Source organism: Artibeus jamaicensis, unplaced genomic scaffold, assembly GCF_021234435.1.
Source record: "Artibeus jamaicensis isolate MK-2021 breed Jamaican fruit bat unplaced genomic scaffold, CSHL_Jam_final contig_432, whole genome shotgun sequence".
Classification (NCBI taxonomy): domain Eukaryota; kingdom Metazoa; phylum Chordata; class Mammalia; order Chiroptera; family Phyllostomidae; genus Artibeus; species Artibeus jamaicensis.
This window is the reverse complement of record NW_026521828.1, coordinates 16,117,542-16,140,708: the sequence shown is the minus strand read 5'-3', so window position 1 is coordinate 16,140,708 and position 23,167 is coordinate 16,117,542. Positions and strand designations below refer to the sequence as shown.

The following is a 23,167-nucleotide window of genomic DNA, read 5'->3' as shown; positions in this document are numbered from 1 at the left end:
TGGAGACAGCCACCTGACCAGGATTCTGTAAGGTCCTTTTCCTGACAGGAAGGACTTCGTGTGTGCTTAATGGCACCTGCTTTGAGGGCACCTCGGTCCCAAGGGTAGGTAGGACGATGTCCATGTCCGGCCTGAGGCAGTTAGAAGAAGAATGAGTACTTCATTATTGACCCTTGATATGATTATAAAGTGGTTGCATATCTGAAGGGAGGGATTGCTACCTGGTGTAGCCATAGGGGACTCCAAATAGGGATTTGGAATGGGGCCCTGGACTCAGGGTGTCCAGAAGATATCAGAAATGCAGATGAGATGTGCTCACCCCTCCCTTCTCAGTCAGGTGTGCCTTGAGGAAAGAGACACATGGAGCAGGAACATACAGAGCTGTTTAGTACAGCCACAGCTTCTCAGCTATCCAGGGCACTTTCACCAAACCCATCTAGAACCTTTCTCTTGGTGCACAGATATGTGAAATAGCTGTGACCATTGCCCAAGCAAAGGGGCTGGCAAGAGACTTCTCCCTGAGATGTAACTGGGGGCAGGTCCCCTACGTGACAGGGTCTGGGTGAGAGGTAAGACAAGATTGGCTTCGTGATGTGGGGCCACACCTGTCCACACTCACGATGGCAACCAGGAAACTCGGAGTAATACGTGGATGCTGGCAGGTGTCACGGATTGCAGGTTGTGTTTGAAAAGGAGGCACAGAAGAAGACTGGCAGGGGGATTTGAACCCACACCCGGCAGCCATTGAGGGAGACCCACGTGGCTGTGGCTGTGGCAGTGCAGGGAGAGAGCCACACACTTTTGAGTAGAGTGGGGACCCACGCAGCTGTGATGGAGAGAGGTACCATGAGGTTATATCAGAGTGGGGATATCTGCAGCCTGAGGATAAAAGCACCTGGTGGCTTTGGGGTGCTCCCTCTGGCCATGGGGCCTGGGGGCCAGGAGACACTTCACCTGGATGGAGCGTGAAAGAACCCTTGGCAGTAGGCCATGAGATAATGCTGTAGGATTTTGTTTTTCTTTGTGCGTGTGTGTTTGTGTGTTTTGGGGATTTTTCTCATTTCTATCTTTATCAATTTTTTTAATTTTAATATTAATTGTAATTTTTTATTTTTTATTGATTAGGCCATTACACTTGTTCTGTTTTCCCCCATCCTACCCCCCGTTTCCACCATTACTCCCCCTTTAGTTTATGACCATGTGCTTCATGTTCTTTGGATTCTATATTTTCCATACTATTCTCCCCCATCTATTTTCTATCTACCATCTATGCTACTTATTTTCTGTACCTTCTCCCCCCTTCTTTTTCTCCTACTCCTCTGTTGCAAACCCTTCTTGAGATCTTATTTTCTATGTTTCCACTCCTGATCTAGGTGTCCTTTGAGTTTCCTTTTGTTTTTAGGTGTGTTTGTTACTAACTCTGAGTTTGCTGTCCTTTCACTGTTCATCTTTTTTTTAACTTCTTTTTCTTAGATAAGTCCCTTTAACATTTCATATAATAAGGGCTTGGTGATGATGAACTCCTTGAATTTGATCTTATCTGAGAAGCACTTTATCTGTCCTTTCATTCTAAATGAAAATTTGCTGGATAGAGTAATCTTGGTTGTAGGTCTTTGGATTTCATGACTTGGAATACCGCTTTCCAGCCCCTTGCCTGTAGGGTCTCTTTTGAGAAATCCACTGACAGTCTGATGGGAACTCCTTTGTAGGTGACTGTCCCCTTAATTTTTGCTGTTTCTAGGATTCTCTCCTTCATTTTAATCTCGGCTAATGGGATTATGATGTGCCTTGGTGTGTTTCTTCTTGGGCCCAAATTCTTTGGTACTCTCTGAGGTTCCTGGATTTCCTGGAAGTCTATTTCCTTTGCCAGATTGGGGAAATTCTCCTTTATTATTTGTTCAAATAAGTTTTCCACTGGTGGGTGTTTTTTTCCTCCTTCTGGTAATCCTGAAATTCGGACGTAGGAGCGTTTAAAGATGTCCTGGAGGTTCCTAAGACTGTCCTCATTTTTTTGAATTCTTGCTTCTTCACTCTTTTCTGTTTGGCCATTATTTGCTTTCTTCTGGTCCACTCCATTGATCTGAGTCCCAGTTTCCTTTCCATTACTATTGGTTTCCTGTTCAATTCTATTTATTTCGATTAGTTTTGCCTTCATATGTTTCTCTAATTTGTGGCTATAATCAAGCAGATCTGTGAGCATCCTGATCACCAGTGTTTTAAACTGTGCGTCTGAGAGTTTTGCTATTTCTTCATCGCTTAGATTTATATGCTCTGGGGTTTTGAGATCTTCTTGAGCCATTTTTGGTCTCTTCATACCTGTTAAGTATGAGGAGCAGAGTCTGGGACTCCCAGGTCACTGGGTTGTGAGGCTGTATGTGGGGGCGTGGTCAGAGCGGGGAAATGCTGGCACCCTCTGCTGTTTTGCACCGCTGGGTGAGGAGCAGAGTCCTAGGTGGTTCGCCAGAGCAGAGACACTCAGGTCACTGGGTTATGACTCTGTATGTGGAGGCGGGGTCAAAGCTGGAAAATGGCGGCGCCTTCTGCTGCTGCTTGCTTGCACCTGGGGCCTGCTGGGTCCCATCTAACTGCCCACTCCCTCGCTGGTCTATATGCACAGGAATGCGCGACCACAGCCAAATCTCCGCCCTGCTTTCTCACTGGTTCCCCGTGGTCGCTCACTGGGTTGCTCACTAGGTCCACCTGTTGACACTCTGCGCCTGGGTGCCATGCCTGAGTCTCTCTGACCAAGTTTTCCTGTGCAACCTCGCACAGGCAGCTGCTGGTTTTGCCCCGCTTACCAGACAAGCTGAAGAATTTGTTGTTATCATACTTCCAAAAAGTACAATTTTTCTGTGTTCTGGCTGTATTTTCTGATGCTAATATTTAGTTGACTCTAAATTTGGTTGTGTGAGAAAGCAAGGCATCTCCACCTATGCAGTTGGCCATCTTAGAGAATGCCCTAGGACTTTGGGTTCATTGGAGACCCTTCCTTGACTGGGGCACAGCTGATGGTGTCAGTGGCCTGAAACACCAATGGGTGCTTCTTTGCCAGAGATATGGTACCCTGAATGAGTACAGGGCGTTAAGGCAGCACAGTGGGGTTCTGTGGGGATCCACAAATCTGTCAAATATCAATGAAGGTGTTCGGTCACTACTTTAAGTCTGTATATTAGTTAATAGACTTTATTTTTCCTAAGGACAAATCTCTGCCATTAAGGGTGGTCTTTCCTTTCTGGCGGCAGACAGTGTAGCCCAGAAAAGGTTTTTCATGTAACATTCTAGGGCTCCCCCCCCCGGCCCTGTATGCGTGCTCTTTTCACTGTAACCTTTGTGGGAAACTCTCGTGGGACAATAATTGTCTGTGAAAGGATGAACCTCTCAGTTGCGATTGTGTGAGCCTGCTGACTTTTCCCAGTCTCCAGTACTGATCTGCAGTCCCGAGGGCATGGGTCACCTAATCACGCTAGGAAAGGCAAGCAGGAGAGGAAAAGGGGAGGGAGCAGAGACGTGAGGGAATTTTGGTTGAACACTTGGTTCCTCGGCACCATTTTGCAATAATGGAGTTTTGGATCATGGTTTTTCACCATGCTGCTCCCAAGTAGGTCCTGTCTGCTCACTTGCAGTCTGGCTGATTCCAGGTGGCAGTAAAGGAAGCTGTATTGAGGTTTGGGGAGAAAGGGAAGCCTTAGGATCTGTAACCCTGAGCCGGCATGTATGTTGGGGATTGGACAGCAAGTCAGGGGCTTGGGACCTGCACTTTTCCTCTGCCAGTGGAACCCAACTTTCTGCACATAGAGGGCGCCTCAAGTCTCGTGTCACTTTCTGTATACCGGGGGTGTTAAACCAGAGTCGAGGTCAGGCCATTTTGGGTCAGGTGGAGGGTGAGCCATGTGAATGCCTGTTTATGGAGGGGAATCAAGCATGGGCATGGCCCTCTCTTGTGACCTATTTGGTTTGGGCATCAGCGTCTTCCACACCCCAGGGTATTTTTGGTGTTGCCATCTTGGGCGACCTGGTGTGCTTGGGCGTCTCTATATGGAAATCAGGCAAGGTGGTTGACTAAGGGTTCTCTTCAGAGAGCAGGCCGCAGCTGCTGCAGTGTGGGCACCGCATCAGTCATGTTCTCTGTGATACTGTGTCTGACAGGAATTGCTGTGGTTCTCAAAGTCACACATTCGTGTCCCAATGTGAGCATCTGATTCATAGGGTGTTTGCCAGCTGTAAGATTCAGAAAGCTGCAGGCTGTCCCTCTGAATCTCGAAACTTGCTGTGAAAGGTAGTTGTACTACTAAGGGCTTTTTGCTGCCACACACTGTGGCTCAGTACATAGTTAAAATATAGTCCTTCCTATGGTGGATAGAAACCAGGATTAAAAGTGAAGGATGGTTAAATGTGGGTGTGTAACGTTGTGTATAAGAGATGTGACCGTTTCAACCTGGAGTAGAGAAACCATCAAGTCCTTGTTTTCTGATTCCTTGTGAAAAGAGCCAATTTCTGACGTTGGTGTTCTGTCTGATCAAAACCTTCTGTATTGTGACTCCTAAGGAAGGCCCCTTGACGACCTAGGAGAGGTAGGCTGGAAGTGGTAGGGTAGCATGTCTTTGCCACTGGTGACCCAGGCAGGCTCCTTAGGGGTGATGAGACTTTCAAGCTGAGGCAAAGCAGCAACCAATCTGTTTCTAATCAGAACCCCTGCTTATGTGAAGACCTAGGAAAGGAGGCCTGTAACCAGTGGGGAGAGTGCCCTTGCCACTTAGGCCCAGGAGGGGTCATTTGGGACTGAGGAGTGTTTCAGGCCGAGGCAAAGCAGCATGTCTCTGCCAGGAGACAGGGCCTGAAGGAGCATGACTCTGCTGGGCCACGGTGGGCGCCTTTGTGCAAGAGAAGGCCTCTACCTGTCTAATGTTCTGGACTCCCGTGCTTTAGATTTTTGTGTGTCGGTTCTGAAAAGGAAGCTGAGGATTCCACAGAATGATGAAGTTCCATTCTGCATTGGAAAGTGCACGAGCAGAAAAAGCATGAACATTATGGCTCTTCATGCTTTGTCTTCTTCTCTCTTCGTGATCCCTTTACAATTTGGCATTGCGAAGGAGTGAGTGATGACCTAAGGTTTCTTTGCATAAACCCAAGGAGACCAGTGTTTGATAGTGGCTTGGTAAGTGAGATTTGGACTGGAATGTCACACCCGAAGGAGGCATGTATGGATTCTGGTTTTCAGCTTAGTGGGATTGGCTTGCCAAGCTAGCAAAAGACCACAAGAGAAGCGTGGTACTTTGGTTGGTGATGCGGCTCCAGGCCGTCTTTGCCGGGAAGGAGCAAAGGTTGCTTTTCTGAAAGATGGGTAAAAGGAAAGCTATAGGCATCATGGAAGTCTCAAGGATTTCAGTGCAACAAGTGGTCCAGGAGCAGCCAGATGGCAGATGCGTGGCCCTCCTTCTGTGCCCCTAGGGGCGGACTGAGAAGTCAGTGTGAATTTTCCCTCTGTGAGTTCCAGCAAAGGAGACTAAAAGATCCTAGGTGATCCAGGCTGCCCTTGGTGTGTCCAAGCCTAGGAACAGTCAAATATCAAAGCGGATGCAAATTAGTCCCCTGATTAATCACCCCATGGAGGGTGATCTGAAGGAGAGAAATGGCAGTTGAAGGACAATCCAAATGCTCAATATTGGACCTCAGAGTGGCTCGTGTACCTGTGTTGAAAGTTTGCTTTCATCTGCAGGTTGAAACCGGGATGGTAATATCACCAGAGATGGACCATGGACACGTGCAAAGGACCTGCCAAATGGCTACTGTTAAGTGTCATTGAGAGGAGGGCCTTGAAACTGCATGTGTTTTCAAGAGAAAGCGCCACAGGCCCAGAGATTGTTTCGGGTATGGTTGTGTGAATAGACCTGTGTGTCCTTCATTTTTCATAAGGTGTATACCGATGACCTGATGCCCTGAGTGATTGGTTGCAATTGAGGCCTCAGGTGAGCAGCCCGTCTCGGTCATGGCCCTCCTGAGACTCAGTGGTGTGTGGGAACTAAGGGGTTGGGTTGGGGAAGGGTTCGGGAGGTCCGTGGGCTTCACGTTCAAACTGATTTGCCCTTCTCTGTCTGGATGGTTTGTACAGAAAGGGCGCAGATATCAGAAGGGAGGGAAACCCTAATGTATTGTCCTCAGCCTGAGTGAAGTAGAGTGGGACACAAGGGTTTTGCCTAGGCGTAGCCTGCCTCATACTTCTTCCTCCAGACGAGACAATCTTAAACTAAGTCCCCGGCTTCTTCTTTCAGTGGTTATGATTGCATGGTGTCTGCAGCTCTCTTTCCAATTGTGTCACCTGCAGAATAGGACAAGGATGCCAGCTGCCCAGTACAGCCAGCGCTTGGACACCAAGCCCTAGACTTCCTGGAGACAGCCACGTGACCAGGATTCTGAAAGGTCCTTTTCCTGACAGGAAGGACTTCGTGTGTGCTTAATGGCACCTGCTTTGAGGGCACCTCGGTCCCAAGGGTAGGTAGGACGATGTCCATGTCCGGCCTGAGGCAGTTAGAAGAAGAGTGAGTACTTCATTACTTCCCCTTGATATGATTATAAAGTGGTTGCATATCTGAAGGGAGGGATTGCTACCTGGTGTAGCCATAGGGTACTGCAAATAGGTATTTGGAATGGGGCCCTGGACTCAGGGTGTGCAGAAGATATCAGAAATGCAGATGAGCTGTGCTCACCCCTTCCTTCTCACTCAGGTGTGCCTTGAGGAAAGGGACACCTGCAGCAGGACATACAGAGCTGTTTAGTACAGCCACAGCTTTGCAGCTAAACCACAGCATGGTTACCAAACACATGTAGAACCTTTCTCTTGCTGCACAGATAGGTGAAATAGCTGTGGTCATCGCCCAGGCAAGGGGGCTGGCAAGGGACTTGTCCCTGAGATGTAACTGGGGGCAGGTAGCCTAGGTGACAGCGCCTGGGTAAGAGAGAGGTGAGAGTAGATTGGCTCCGTAATGTGGGAAAACACCTGTGCACACCCAGGATGGCAACCATTAAACTGGGAGTAACACGTGGATGCTGGCAGGTGTCACGGATTGCAGGTTGTGTTCGAAAAGGAGGCACAGAAGAAGACTGGCAGGGGGATTTGAACCCACACCCGGCAGCCATTGAGGGAGACCCACGTGGCTGTGGCTGTGGCTGTGGCAGTGCAGGGAGAGAGCCACACACTTTTGAGTAGAGTGGGGACCCACGCAGCTGTGATGGAGAGAGGTACCATGAGGTTATATCAGAGTGGGGATATCTGCAGCCTGAGGATAAAAGCACCTGGTGGCTTTGGGGTGCTCCCTCTGGCCATGGGGCCTGGGGGCCAGGAGACACTTCACCTGGATGGAGCTTGAAAGAACCCTTGGCAGTTGGCCATGAGAGAATGCCCTAGGACTTTGGGTTCATTGGAGACCCTTCCTTGACTGGGGCACAGCTGATGGTGTCAGTGGCCTGAAACACCAATGGGTGCTTCTTTGCCAGAGATATGGTACCCTGAATGAGTACAGGGCGTTAAGGCAGCACAGTGGGGTTCTGTGGGGATCCACAAATCTGTCAAATATCAATGAAGGTGTTCGGTCACTACTTTAAGTCTGTATATTAGTTAATAGACTTTATTTTTCCTAAGGACAAATCTCTGCCATTAAGGGTGGTCTTTCCTTTCTGGCGGCAGACAGTGTAGCCCAGAAAAGGTTTTTCATGTAACATTCTAGGGCTCCCCCCCCCGGCCCTGTATGCGTGCTCTTTTCACTGTAACCTTTGTGGGAAACTCTCGTGGGACAATAATTGTCTGTGAAAGGATGAACCTCTCAGTTGCGATTGTGTGAGCCTGCTGACTTTTCCCAGTCTCCAGTAGATCTCTGCAGTCCCGAGGGCATGGGTCACCTAATCACGCTAGGAAAGGCAAGCAGGAGAGGAAAAGGGGAGGGAGCAGAGACGTGAGGGAATTTTGGTTGAACACTTGGTTCCTCGGCACCATTTTGCAATAATGGAGTTTTGGATCATGGTTTTTTCACCATGCTGCTCCCAAGTAGGTCCTGTCTGCTCACTTGCAGTCTGGCTGATTCCAGGTGGCAGTAAAGGAAGCTGTATTGAGGTTTGGGGAGAAAGGGAAGCCTTAGGATCTGTAACCCCGAGCCTGCATGTATGTTGGGGATTGGACAGCAAGTCAGGGGCTTGGGACCTGCACTTTTCCTCTGCCAGTGGAACCCAACTTTCTGCACATAGAGGGCGCCTCAAGTCTCGTGTCACTTTCTGTATACCGGGGGTGTTAAACCAGAGTCGAGGTCAGGCCATTTTGGGTCAGGTGGAGGGTGAGCCATGTGAATGCCTGTTTATGGAGGGGAATCAAGCATGGGCATGGCCCTCTCTTGTGACCTATTTGGTTTGGGCATCAGCGTCTTCCACACCCCAGGGTATTTTTGGTGTTGCCATCTTGGGCGACCTGGTGTGCTTGGGCGTCTCTATATGGAAATCAGGCAAGGTGGTTGACTAAGGGTTCTCTTCAGAGAGCAGGCCGCAGCTGCTGCAGTGTGGGCACCGCATCAGTCATGTTCTCTGTGATACTGTGTCTGACAGGAATTGCTGTGGTTCTCAAAGTCACACATTCGTGTCCCAATGTGAGCATCTGATTCATAGGGTGTTTGCCAGCTGTAAGATTCAGAAAGCTGCAGGCTGTCCCTCTGAATCTCGAAACTTGCTGTGAAAGGTAGTTGTACTACTAAGGGCTTTTTGCTGCCACACACTGTGGCTCAGTACATAGTTAAAATATAGTCCTTCCTATGGTGGATAGAAACCAGGATTAAAAGTGAAGGATGGTTAAATGTGGGTGTGTAACGTTGTGTATAAGAGATGTGACAGTTTCAACCTGGAGTAGAGAAACCATCAAGTCCTTGTTTTCTGATTCCTTGTGAAAAGAGCCAATTTCTGACGTGGGTGTTCTGTCTGATCAAAACCTTCTGTATTGTGACTCCTAAGGAAGGCCCCTTGACGACCTAGGAGAGGTAGGTTGGAAGTGGTAGGGTAGCATGTCTTTGCCACTGGTGACCCAGGCAGGCTCCTTAGGGGTGATGAGACTTTCAAGCTGAGGCAAAGCAGCAACCAATCTGTTTCTAATCAGAACCCCTGCTTATGTGAAGACCTGGGAAAGGAGGCCTGTAACCAGTGGGGAGAGTGCCCTTGCCACTTAGGCCCAGGAGGGGTCATTTGGGACTGAGGAGTGTTTCAGGCCGAGGCAAAGCAGCATGTCTCTGCCAGGAGACAGGGCCTGAAGGAGCATGACTCTGCTGGGCCACAGTGGGCGCCTTTGTGCAAGAGAAGGCCTCTACCTGTCTAATGTTCTGGACTCCCTGCTTTAGATTTTTGTGTGTCGGTTCTGAAAAGGAAGCTGAGGATTCCACAGAAGGATGAAGTTCCATTCTGCATTGGAAAGTGCACGAGCAGAAAAGAGCCATGAACATTATGGCTCTTCATGCTTTGTCTTCTTCTCTCTTCGTGATCCCTTTACAATTTGGCATTGCGAAGGAGTGAGTGATGACCTAAGGTTTCTTTGCATAAACCCAAGGAGACCAGTGTTTGATAGTGGCTTGGTAAGTGAGATTTGGACTGGAATGTCACACCCGAAGGAGCCATGTATGGATTCTGGTTTTCAGCTTAGTGGGATTGGCGCTTGCCAAGCTAGCAAAAGACCACAAGAGAAGCGTGGTACTTTGGTTGGTGATGCGGCTCCAGGCCGTCTTTGCCGGGAAGGAGCAAAGGTTGCTTTTCTGAAAGATGGGTAAAAGGAAAGCTATAGGCATCATGGAAGTCTCAAGGATTTCAGTGCAACAAGTGGTCCAGGAGCAGCCAGATGGCAGATGCGTGGCCCTCCTTCTGTGCCCCTAGGGGCGGACTGAGAAGTCAGTGTGAATTTTCCCTCTGTGAGTTCCAGCAAAGGAGACTAAAAGATCCTAGGTGATCCAGGCTGCCCTTGGTGTGTCCAAGCCTAGGAACAGTCAAATATCAAAGCGGATGCAAATTAGTCCCCTGATTAATCACCCCATGGAGGGTGATCTGAAGGAGAGAAATGGCAGTTGAAGGACAATCCAAATGCTCAATATTGGACCTCAGAGTGGCTCGTGTACCTGTGTTGAAAGTTTGCTTTCATCTGCAGGTTGAAAGCGGGATGGTAATATCACCAGAGATGGACCATGGACAGGTGCAGAGGACCTGCCAAGTGGCTACTGTTAAGTGTCATTGAGAGGAGGGCCTTGAAACTGCACGTGTTTTCAAGAGAAAGCGCCACAGGCCCAGAGATTGTTTCGGGTATGGTTGTGTGAATAGACCTGTGTGTCCTTCATTTTTCATAAGGTGTATACCGATGACCTGATGCCCTGAGTGATTGGTTGCAATTGAGGCCTCAGGTGAGCAGCCCGTCTCGGTCATGGCCCCCCTGAGACTCAGTGGTGTGTGGGAACTAAGGGGTTGGGTTGGGGAAGGGTTCGGGAGGTCCGTGGGCTTCACGTTCAAACTGATTTGCCCTTCTCTGTCTGGATGGTTTGGACAGAAAGGGCGCAGATATCAGAGGGAAGGAAACCCTAATGTATTGTCCTCAGCCTGAGTGAAGTAGAGTGGGACACAAGGGTTTTGCCTAGGCGTAGCCTGCCTCATACTTCTTCCTCCAGACGAGACAATCTTAAACTAAGTCCCCGGCTTCTTCTTTCAGTGGTTATGATTGCATGGTGTCTGCAGCTCTCTTTCCAATTGTGTCACCTGCAGAATAGGACAAGGATGCCAGCTGCCCAGTACAGCCAGCGCTTGGACACCAAGCCCTAGACTTCCTGGAGACAGCCACGTGACCAGGATTCTGAAAGGTCCTTTTCCTGACAGGAAGGACTTCGTGTGTGCTTAATGGCACCTGCTTTGAGGGCACCTCGGTCCCAAGGGTAGGTAGGACGATGTCCATGTCCGGCCTGAGGCAGTTAGAAGAAGAGTGAGTACTTCATTACTTCCCCTTGATATGATTATAAAGTGGTTGCATATCTGAAGGGAGGGATTGCTACCTGGTGTAGCCATAGGGTACTGCAAATAGGTATTTGGAATGGGGCCCTGGACTCAGGGTGTGCAGAAGATATCAGAAATGCAGATGAGCTGTGCTCACACCTTCCTTCTCACTCAGGTGTGCCTTGAGGAAAGGGACACCTGCAGCAGGACATACAGAGCTGTTTAGTACAGCCACAGCTTTGCAGCTAAACCACAGCATGGTTACCAAACACATGTAGAACCTTTCTCTTGCTGCACAGATAGGTGAAATAGCTGTGGTCATCGCCCAGGCAAGGGGGCTGGCAAGGGACTTGTCCCTGAGATGTAACTGGGGGCAGGTAGCCTAGGTGACAGCGCCTGGGTAAGAGAGAGGTGAGAGTAGATTGGCTCCGTAATGTGGGAAAACACCTGTGCACACCCAGGATGGCAACCATTAAACTGGGAGTAACACGTGGATGCTGGCAGGTGTCACGGATTGCAGGTTGTGTTCGAAAAGGAGGCACAGAAGAAGACTGGCAGGGGATTTCAACCCACACCAGGCAGCCATTGAGGGAGACCCACGTGGCTGTGGCTGTGGCAGTGCAGGGAGAGAGCCACACACTTTTGAGTAGAGTGGGGACCCACGCAGCTGTGATGGAGAGAGGTACCATGAGGTTATATCAGAGTGGGGATATCTGCAGCCTGAGGATAAAAGCACCTGGTGGCTTTGGGGTGCTCCCTCTGGCCATGGGGCCTGGGGGCCAGGAGACACTTCACCTGGATGGAGCTTGAAAGAACCCTTGGCAGTTGGCCATGAGAGAATGCCCTAGGACTTTGGGTTCATTGGAGACCCTTCCTTGACTGGGGCACAGCTGATGGTGTCAGTGGCCTGAAACACCAATGGGTGCTTCTTTGCCAGAGATATGGTACCCTGAATGAGTACAGGGCGTTAAGGCAGCACAGTGGGGTTCTGTGGGGATCCACAAATCTGTCAAATATCAATGAAGGTGTTCGGTCACTACTTTAAGTCTGTATATTAGTTAATAGACTTTATTTTTCCTAAGGACAAATCTCTGCCATTAAGGGTGGTCTTTCCTTTCTGGCGGCAGACAGTGTAGCCCAGAAAAGGTTTTTCATGTAACATTCTAGGGCTCCCCCCCCCGGCCCTGTATGCGTGCTCTTTTCACTGTAACCTTTGTGGGAAACTCTCGTGGGACAATAATTGTCTGTGAAAGGATGAACCTCTCAGTTGCGATTGTGTGAGCCTGCTGACTTTTCCCAGTCTCCAGTAGATCTCTGCAGTCCCGAGGGCATGGGTCACCTAATCACGCTAGGAAAGGCAAGCAGGAGAGGAAAAGGGGAGGGAGCAGAGACGTGAGGGAATTTTGGTTGAACACTTGGTTCCTCGGCACCATTTTGCAATAATGGAGTTTTGGATCATGGTTTTTCACCATGCTGCTCCCAAGTAGGTCCTGTCTGCTCACTTGCAGTCTGGCTGATTCCAGGTGGCAGTAAAGGAAGCTGTATTGAGGTTTGGGGAGAAAGGGAAGCCTTAGGATCTGTAACCCTGAGCCGGCATGTATGTTGGGGATTGGACAGCAAGTCAGGGGCTTGGGACCTGCACTTTTCCTCTGCCAGTGGAACCCAACTTTCTGCACATAGAGGGCGCCTCAAGTCTCGTGTCACTTTCTGTATACCGGGGGTGTTAAACCAGAGTCGAGGTCAGGCCATTTTGGGTCAGGTGGAGGGTGAGCCATGTGAATGCCTGTTTATGGAGGGGAATCAAGCATGGGCATGGCCCTCTCTTGTGACCTATTTGGTTTGGGCATCAGCGTCTTCCACACCCCAGGGTATTTTTGGTGTTGCCATCTTGGGCGACCTGGTGTGCTTGGGCGTCTCTATATGGAAATCAGGCAAGGTGGTTGACTAAGGGTTCTCTTCAGAGAGCAGGCCGCAGCTGCTGCAGTGTGGGCACCGCATCAGTCATGTTCTCTGTGATACTGTGTCTGACAGGAATTGCTGTGGTTCTCAAAGTCACACATTCGTGTCCCAATGTGAGCATCTGATTCATAGGGTGTTTGCCAGCTGTAAGATTCAGAAAGCTGCAGGCTGTCCCTCTGAATCTCGAAACTTGCTGTGAAAGGTAGTTGTACTACTAAGGGCTTTTTGCTGCCACACACTGTGGCTCAGTACATAGTTAAAATATAGTCCTTCCTATGGTGGATAGAAACCAGGATTAAAAGTGAAGGATGGTTAAATGTGGGTGTGTAACGTTGTGTATAAGAGATGTGACAGTTTCAACCTGGAGTAGAGAAACCATCAAGTCCTTGTTTTCTGATTCCTTGTGAAAAGAGCCAATTTCTGACGTGGGTGTTCTGTCTGATCAAAACCTTCTGTATTGTGACTCCTAAGGAAGGCCCCTTGACGACCTAGGAGAGGTAGGCTGGAAGTGGTAGGGTAGCATGTCTTTGCCACTGGTGACCCAGGCTGGCTCCTTAGGGGTGATGAGACTTTCAAGCTGAGGCAAAGCAGCAAACAATCTGTTTCTAATCAGAACCCCTGCTTATGTGAAGACCTGGGAAAGGAGGCCTGTAACCAGTGGGGAGAGTGCCCTTGCCACTTAGGCCCAGGAGGGGTCATTTGGGACTGAGGAGTGTTTCAGGCCGAGGCAAAGCAGCATGTCTCTGCCAGGAGACAGGGCCTGAAGGAGCATGACTCTGCTGGGCCACAGTGGGCGCCTTTGTGCAAGAGAAGGCCTCTACCTGTCTAATGTTCTGGACTCCCTGCTTTAGATTTTTGTGTGTCGGTTCTGAAAAGGAAGCTGAGGATTCCACAGAAGGATGAAGTTCCATTCTGCATTGGAAAGTGCACGAGCAGAAAAGAGCCATGAACATTATGGCTCTTCATGCTTTGTCTTCTTCTCTCTTCGTGATCCCTTTACAATTTGGCATTGCGAAGGAGTGAGTGATGACCTAAGGTTTCTTTGCATAAACCCAAGGAGACCAGTGTTTGATAGTGGCTTGGTAAGTGAGATTTGGACTGGAATGTCACACCCGAAGGAGCCATGTATGGATTCTGGTTTTCAGCTTAGTGGGATTGGCTTGCCAAGCTAGCAAAAGACCACAAGAGAAGCGTGGTACTTTGGTTGGTGATGCGGCTCCAGGCCGTCTTTGCCGGGAAGGAGCAAAGGTTGCTTTTCTGAAAGATGGGTAAAAGGAAAGCTATAGGCATCATGGAAGTCTCAAGGATTTCAGTGCAACAAGTGGTCCAGGAGCAGCCAGATGGCAGATGCGTGGCCCTCCTTCTGTGCCCCTAGGGGCGGACTGAGAAGTCAGTGTGAATTTTCCCTCTGTGAGTTCCAGCAAAGGAGACTAAAAGATCCTAGGTGATCCAGGCTGCCCTTGGTGTGTCCAAGCCTAGGAACAGTCAAATATCAAAGCGGATGCAAATTAGTCCCCTGATTAATCACCCCATGGAGGGTGATCTGAAGGAGAGAAATGGCAGTTGAAGGACAATCCAAATGCTCAATATTGGACCTCAGAGTGGCTCGTGTACCTGTGTTGAAAGTTTGCTTTCATCTGCAGGTTGAAAGCGGGATGGTAATATCACCAGAGATGGACCATGGACAGGTGCAGAGGACCTGCCAAGTGGCTACTGTTAAGTGTCATTGAGAGGAGGGCCTTGAAACTGCATGTGTTTTCAAGAGAAAGCGCCACAGGCCCAGAGATTGTTTCGGGTATGGTTGTGTGAATAGACCTGTGTGTCCTTCATTTTTCATAAGGTGTATACCGATGACCTGATGCCCTGAGTGATTGGTTGCAATTGAGGCCTCAGGTGAGCAGCCCGTCTCGGTCATGGCCCTCCTGAGACTCAGTGGTGTGTGGGAACTAAGGGGTTGGGTTGGGGAAGGGTTCGGGAGGTCCGTGGGCTTCACGTTCAAACTGATTTGCCCTTCTCTGTCTGGATGGTTTGTACAGAAAGGGCGCAGATATCAGAAGGGAAGGAAACCCTAATGTATTGTCCTCAGCCTGAGTGAAGTAGAGTGGGACACAAGGGTTTTGCCTAGGCGTAGCCTGCCTCATACTTCTTCCTCCAGACGAGACAATCTTAAACTAAGTCCCCGGCTTCTTCTTTCAGTGGTTATGATTGCATGGTGTCTGCAGCTCTCTTTCCAATTGTGTCACCTGCAGAATAGGACAAGGATGCCAGCTGCCCAGTACAGCCAGCGCTTGGACACCAAGCCCTAGACTTCCTGGAGACAGCCACGTGACCAGGATTCTGAAAGGTCCTTTTCCTGACAGGAAGGACTTCGTGTGTGCTTAATGGCACCTGCTTTGAGGGCACCTCGGTCCCAAGGGTAGGTAGGACGATGTCCATGTCCGGCCTGAGGCAGTTAGAAGAAGAGTGAGTACTTCATTACTTCCCTTGATATGATTATAAAGTGGTTGCATATCTGAAGGGAGGGATTGCTACCTGGTGTAGCCATAGGGTACTGCAAATAGGTATTTGGAATGGGGCCCTGGACTCAGGGTGTGCAGAAGATATCAGAAATGCAGATGAGCTGTGCTCACACCTTCCTTCTCACTCAGGTGTGCCTTGAGGAAAGGGACACCTGCAGCAGGACATACAGAGCTGTTTAGTACAGCCACAGCTTTGCAGCTAAACCACAGCATGGTTACCAAACACATGTAGAACCTTTCTCTTGCTGCACAGATAGGTGAAATAGCTGTGGTCATCGCCCAGGCAAGGGGGCTGGCAAGGGACTTGTCCCTGAGATGTAACTGGGGGCAGGTAGCCTAGGTGACAGCGCCTGGGTAAGAGAGAGGTGAGAGTAGATTGGCTCCGTGATGTGGGAAAACACCTGTGCACACCCAGGATGGCAACCATTAAACTGGGAGTAACACGTGGATGCTGGCAGGTGTCACGGATTGCAGGTTGTGTTCGAAAAGGAGGCACAGAAGAAGACTGGCAGGGGGATTTGAACCCACACCCGGCAGCCATTGAGGGAGACCCACGTGGCTGTGGCTGTGGCTGTGGCAGTGCAGGGAGAGAGCCACACACTTTTGAGTAGAGTGGGGACCCACGCAGCTGTGATGGAGAGAGGTACCATGAGGTTATATCAGAGTGGGGATATCTGCAGCCTGAGGATAAAAGCACCTGGTGGCTTTGGGGTGCTCCCTCTGGCCATGGGGCCTGGGGGCCAGGAGACACTTCACCTGGATGGAGCTTGAAAGAACCCTTGGCAGTTGGCCATGAGAGAATGCCCTAGGACTTTGGGTTCATTGGAGACCCTTCCTTGACTGGGGCACAGCTGATGGTGTCAGTGGCCTGAAACACCAATGGGTGCTTCTTTGCCAGAGATATGGTACCCTGAATGAGTACAGGGCGTTAAGGCAGCACAGTGGGGTTCTGTGGGGATCCACAAATCTGTCAAATATCAATGAAGGTGTTCGGTCACTACTTTAAGTCTGTATATTAGTTAATAGACTTTATTTTCTTTTTTTTAAATTTTTTTTTATTATGCTGTTACAGTTGTTCTATTCCCCCTTTCATTCCCCTCCAGCCTACACCCCATCTTCACCATTACCCCCCCTTTGGTTTATGACCATGTGTCTCAATTCCTTTAGATTCTATATTTCCCATGCTATTCTTGCCCCCCCTTCTATTTTCTATCTACTGTCTATGCTACTTATTTTCTATACCTTCTCCCCTCTTCTCCTCCTCCCACTGCCCTTTTGCTAACCCTCCTTGAGATCTTCATTTCTATGTTTCCATTCCTGATTTAGTTGTCCTTTCATTTTGCTTTCGGTTTAGGTGTGGTTGTTAATAACTGTGAGTTTGTTGTCCTTTCACTGTTCATGTTTCTTTAACTTCTTTTTCTTAGATAAGTGCCTTTAACATTTCATAGAATAAGGGCTTGGTGATGATGAACTCCTTGAATTTAATCTTATCTGAGAAGCACTTTATCTGTCCTTCCATTCTAAATGAAAGTTTTGCTGGATAGAGCAATCTTGGTTGTAGGTCTTTGGATTTCCTGACTTGGAATACCTCTTTCCAGCCCCTTCTTGCCTGTAAGGTCTCTTTTGAGAAATCTGCTGACAGTCTGATGGGGACTCCTTTGTAGGTGAATGTCCCCTTAGCTCTTGCTGCTTCTAGGATTCTCTCCTTCATTTTAATCTCGGCTGATGGAATTATGATGTGCCTTGGTGTGTTCCCTCTTGGGTCCAACTTCTTTGGTACTCTCTGAGCTTCCTGGATTTCCTGGAAGTCTATTTCCTTTGCCAGATTGGGGAAATTCTCCTTTATTATTTGTTCAAATAAGTTTTCCACTGGTGGCTGTTCCTTTCCCCCTTCTGGTACCCCTATAATTCGGATGTTGGAGCGTTTAAAGATGTCCTGGAGGTTCCTAAGACTCTCCTCACTTCTTTGAATTCTTGCTTCTTGACTCTTTTCTGTTTGGCCATTATTTGCTTTCTTCTGGTCCACTCCATTGATTTGAGTCCCAGTTTCCTTTTCATTGCGATTGGTGTCCTGTGCAATTCCATTCATTTCAATTAGTTTCGCCTTCATATATTTGTCTAATTTGTGGCTATAATCAACCAGTTCTGTGAGGATCCTGATGACCAGTGTTTTAAACTGTGCGTCTGAGAGTTTTGCTATTTATTCATTGCTTAGATCTATAGGTTCTGGGGCTTTGAGATCTTGCGCCAAATTTGGTCTGTTCGTGCCCTTTAAGTGTGAAAAGGGGCGCCTTGGACTCCCAGGTCGCTGGGTTGTGATTCTGTATGTGGGGGCATGGTCAGAGCAGGGAAATGAAGACCCCCTCTGTTGTTTCTGACATCTGGGTGAGAAGCAGCACCTTAGGTGGTTCCCCTGGGCCAGGCCACTCAGAGTCGCTGGGTTATGATGCTGTATGTGGAGGCGGGGTCAGAGCAGAGAAATGGTGGCGCCCTCCACTGCCCTTAGCAGCAGGACCCGCCAGGCCTCGGTCCGACCTCCCACTCCCTTGCCTGTCCACCCATGCACAAATGCGTGACCACAGTCAATATGCAGCACCGCTCCTCCGCTGTCTCCCCCGAGGTCGCTCATCTGGTCGCTCGCTCAGTCGCTCACTAGGTCCAGCCCTGCACCTGGATTCCATGCATCTGGATTCCTTGCGCCTGAGTCTGTCTGTCTGACCGAGTCCTCCTGTGCAACCCCGCTTGACCAGCTGCTGGTTTCGCCCCTTACCGGTCAGGCTGAAGAATTTGTTGTTAACGGACTTCCAACAAGTTCAATTTTCCGTGTTCTGGCTGTGTTTTCTGTTGCTAATATTTAGTTGTCTCTAAACTTGGTTGTGTGAGAAGGCACGGCACATCCACCTATGCCTCCATCTTGGCGGAAGTGCCAACCTTACCTTTTCTATGGACAAATCTCTGCCATTGAGAATTGTCTTTCCTCTCTGGCAGCATACAGTGCAGCCCATGGATGGTTTTTCATGGAACAGTCTAGGGCTACCCTCCTTTGCCCTTTATGTGTGCTCTTTTCACTGTAACCTTTTTGGGAAATTCTCTTGGGACAGTAATTGTATGTGAAAAGATGAACACCTCAGTTGCTATTGTGTGTGCTTTCTGACTTTTTCCAGTCTCTAGTAGTTCTCTGCATTCCTGAGGGCATCGGTAACCTAATCACGCTACGAAAGGCAAGAAGTGGGGAGGGAGCAGAGAAGTGAAGGAATTTTGGTTGAACACTTGGTTCTTTGGCACCATTTTGCAATAATGGAGTTTTGGATCATGTTTTTTTCACCATACTACTTCCACGTAGGACCTATTTGCTCACTTGCAGTTTTGGTGATTCCAGGTAGCAGTAAGGGAAGCTGTATTCAGGTTTGGGTGGAAAGGGAAACCTTAGGCTCTGTAACCCAAGCCTATAAGTATGTTGGTGATGGACCAGCAAGTCACGGGCTGCGACCTTCACTTTTCCTCTGCCAGTGGAACCCAACTTTCTGCATATGGAGTTTGACTCAAGTCTCATGTCACTTTCCGTACAGGGGGGCTGAAGCATTTTGGGTCAAATGGAGGTTGAGCCATGTGAATGCCTGTTTATGGAGGGGAATCAAGTATGGGCATGGCCCTTACTTGTGACCTATTTTGTTAGTTCATCAGCATCTTCCACACCCCAGGGTACTTTGGTGTTGTCATCTTAGACGACCTGGCGTGCTTTTGTGCCTGTATTTGAAATCAGGAAAGCGGGTTGGCTAAGGGTTCTCTTCAGAGAGCAGGCTTCAGCTGCTGCAGTGTGGGCACCACATCACTCATGTTCTCTGTGAAACTGGTTCTGATAGGAATTGCTGCGGTTCTGAAAGTCACAAATTTGGGTCCAAAAGTGAGCATCTGATTCATAGGGTGTTTGCAAGCTGTAAGCTTCAGAAAGCTGCAGGATGTCCCTGTGAATCTCGAAACTTCTTGTGAAAGGTAGCTGTACTTCTAAGGGATTTTTACTGGCACATACTGTGGCTTAGTACTTAGTTAAAATATAGTCCTTTCTATGTGGGAAAGAAACGAGGATTAAGAGTGAACGATGGTTAAAACTTGGTGTGTATTATTGTATGTAAGAGATGTGACATTTTTAAACCTGAAGTAGAGAAAATGTGAACTGTTTGTTTTCTGTTTTCTTGGAAAAAGACCAAATTTTCACGTTTGTTTTGTTTCTGATCAGAAATCTTTTGTAATGTGACCCCTAAGAAAAGTGGGATCACATTCTGACCTAGGAGAGGTCGCTTTTATGTTGTTTGCTAGCATGTTTTTGCCACTGCGGACCCAGGAAGGCTCATTAGGTTTGATTATACCTTCAACCTGTGGGAAAGCAGGATGTCTCTTCCATTTGTTCTGTTTCTAGTCAGGTCCCGTGTGTATGTGGAAACCTAGGAAAGCTCACATCTGACCAGATAGTGAGAACGCGTTTGTCATTCAGGACCCAGGAATGGTCATTTGCGTCGGAGTGTTGTTTCAGGGCGAGGAAAAGCAGCATGTCTCTGCCAGGAGACATGGCTGGAAGAATCATATTTCTGCAGGGCTCTAATGAGTGCCTTTGTGTAAGAGAATGTCTCTTCCTGTCTATTGTTCTAGAACTTTTTGTTTTAAAATTTTCTTTGTTTCTGCACTGAAAAGGAAGCTAAGGATTCCAAGGAAGGTTGAATTTCCATTCTTCATTTGAAAGTGAACAAGGAAAAAGATTTTTCTTCATACTTCATCTTTTTGTTTCTTTCTGATACCTTTAGAATTTGGCATTGTGAGGGAGTGAATGATGACATAAGGTGTTTTTGCATAAATGCAACAAGACCAGTTGTTGATATTGGCTTTGTAATCGAGATTTTGACTGCAATGTCACACCCGAAGAAGACATGTATGGATTCTAGTTGTTACTTGAACTGGAATTGACTTGCAAAAGTAATGAAAGCCCACAAGAGAATCCTGGTACTTTTGTTGGTTATGAGGCTCCTGGCACTCTTTGCAGGGATGGAAGAAAATTTGCTTTTCTGAAAGATGGTTAAAAAGAAACCTATAGGCATCATGAGAGCCTCAAGGATTTGAGTGAAACAACTGCTACAGGAGCAATCAGATAGCAGATCAGTGTTCTTGCTTCTGTGCCCCTTAGATCCAACTGAGAAATCCATCTGAATGTCCCTGTGTGAGTTCCAGCAAAACAGACCTAAAGATGAATCTTTTCCAGGCTGCTTTACATATATGCATACTTCATTAAGCTTTTGTTCATCCACAGCCTCATTTCAGGTTTAATTGTTTGAGATAATGTCTTGTATGACAGGAATCTTCCTATTAACAAGCATCGTTTATATGATTTCATGAGTTCTGACTTTTATGGTACAACACATAACAACACATTGCAGACCTGTTTTTCTGAAAGTGAGCACTGGTCATTTCCTTGGCTCAAGGTGACTCTGCCAACATCTAGTTTGTGTCATGGGAGTGTCTTCATATTTTTATAAGGCACAGTTTGCATGTCTAAAAAATGGATGGTGAAAAATAAACCTTGTTTTTAAGGGTAAAAGGGGGAGGGATTTGGAGGAACAAATAGAAAGGACACAGTAACGAGAACTAAGGGGGTGGAAGGGGGGGGGGGGGGGGGCGGGATGGGTGCTGTATTGAAAAATACTTTTTTTAAACCTTGTTTAATTTTAGATGACTTAAATAGATAAGTCATGGCAGATTTTTTCTTGTGCATTTTCTGCCAAATATGCAGTTAGCCTAACTGAGGTTGTTGTATTTCATAATTTCAAGTTTTTATAAATTACTTTTCTTTATGCTTATTTACCTGTGGCCATTATGAGTTTCAAGAAGAACATGAAAAGCTACTTTATAGAAACTTGTCTTGCCATTTTAGGGGTCCTGGTTGATGTTTTGCAGTAGCCAGGTAAGGCATTTGCACAAACAGCCAAATTTCCAAGCACCACTCAGATTTTTCATATGATTTTGAATATGCTTCACTTTGGAAGCCATATGTTATATACCTGCTAATGCAAACACATTCTAAGACAACTTGGAACACTATCAAAGAGGGCATAATAAAATCTTTACCTCAGTTTCAGTAGAAGACTCAGGAAATTGTAAGATTCATTATTTGAAATCCCTTGTCGTAAGTCTTTTATGGTATTTTCCTAGTGGGTGTTTTTTTTATTTTTTTGCATCTGGTGACATTTTTTGAATGGTGACTAGTGGGATCGATCAGGATGGGACACAGGACCATATAAAAAGGGAGTGACTTTTGTATCCAGAAGAAAAACCTCATGTTTCTACAGAGTATAGGTTTAATTGGAGAATATTAGTTTGTGAGTGAGTAAGGCATGGCAGAATCCTAGATTTGCTCCAAGTCAATCTTAATTTGTGTCTTCTTCTATTTGTTCTCATTTCAGGTGCTGGCTCCACTGTGGTGTCCATCACCAGTATCTTCACCATCAGTGGTTTGTGCCATAAAAGGACATGTGACTAGACCCCGCACAGTCAAGTTCCACATAGTCACTTGCATAAAACCTGATTAGAAACACTGGTCAGATAGCTCATTTCTTTTTCAGGTTTAGCCAAAGCCTCCTTGAGTTTATTTGTACTTTCACAGAGGATATTTAGAGATGAAAGTGTATATACTTCAACGTCTAAAATTTTAGAAGTGCCCAAACTAGGTGGTCATTTTAATGTCTAAAACTTGCATTTTGTGATTTTTTATCTGAAATACTGAGATTAAAATAGACTTGACTCAAAATGTGTTTGGAATAATAAATTTGAAATTGCATTTTTAAAAAGTAGTAATTTTCATTTATGATACTATGTATGAATAAATTAACTGTGAATAATGTTCTTAAATGCCACCTCAAACTTATGACATCATAAATAATTAATAAAGGATTTTCTTGTCCTAGCTGGTGTCACTCAACATAGTGAGCTTTACCCTGTGAACCTGAAGTTCGCTGGCACATACCTGGGATGCATGTTACGTCCCATTTGGGGAGCACTTGAGAGGCAACAGATGAATGATTCTCTCACACATTAATGTTATTATCCTTTTTTTTCTCTCTCAATTCTCCTCTTTCTAGAAGTAAATAAACACAATTTTTTAAAGAAAAGGCTTTGGTTGATAATTTACTATGCAAGTCACTGTGTAAGTTTGGTTGCATCAAGAGGAAACACCTCTAAACACAAGGCATTTGACCATTAATATGAGTTTTTAAATTGCATTTTTCTAATGATTATTGATATTGAGAATACTTTCACATGTCTATTGACCTGTTATGCCCCCTTTGCAGAAGTGTCTATTCATGCTCTTTTCCATTTTTCAAAATTTGATAGTTTCTGTTTTGGTGTTAATTTTCTACATTCTATAAATTTTGGATGTCAAATCCTTATTAGATGTAGTGGCAAATTCCATTTTCCTAATTCCAGCCACATTGATGTGATTATGGGCCAATCTGCACATTTAACCTTATGGACATGCAGCCTCTCAGGAAATAGAGCGTAAAGTGTTAGGGATGACAAAAGGTGGTGATATTCCTACCTCTCCCACAGGCGTCACATTTTCTGAGAGACTAAATGATTTCTCTTCAATGCCTCTGTTGCTCTTTTACATATCCACCTGTTCCCATTTTTCTAGTGGATTCTTTGCCAGACAGGAT

The 23,167-nt window shown here is 47.1% G+C and overlaps 1 long non-coding RNA gene across 2 annotated transcripts; it reads left to right on the top strand.

Annotated features, from left to right (window-relative positions):
* Position 1: 1 nt before the first annotated feature.
* LOC128627526 (uncharacterized) lies at positions 2–22,054 on the top strand. 2 transcript variants are annotated; one of them, XR_008391750.1, is made up of 8 exons: positions 2–104; positions 5,717–5,868; positions 6,323–6,489; positions 10,160–10,311; positions 10,765–10,931; positions 14,592–14,743; positions 15,198–15,364; positions 21,917–22,054. It is a non-coding gene; the product is annotated as an uncharacterized LOC128627526 (long non-coding RNA). The 2 variants fall into 2 exon arrangements; XR_008391749.1 differs by having other exon boundaries at positions 10,765–10,978.
* The last annotated feature ends 1,113 nt before the right edge of the window (positions 22,055–23,167 follow it).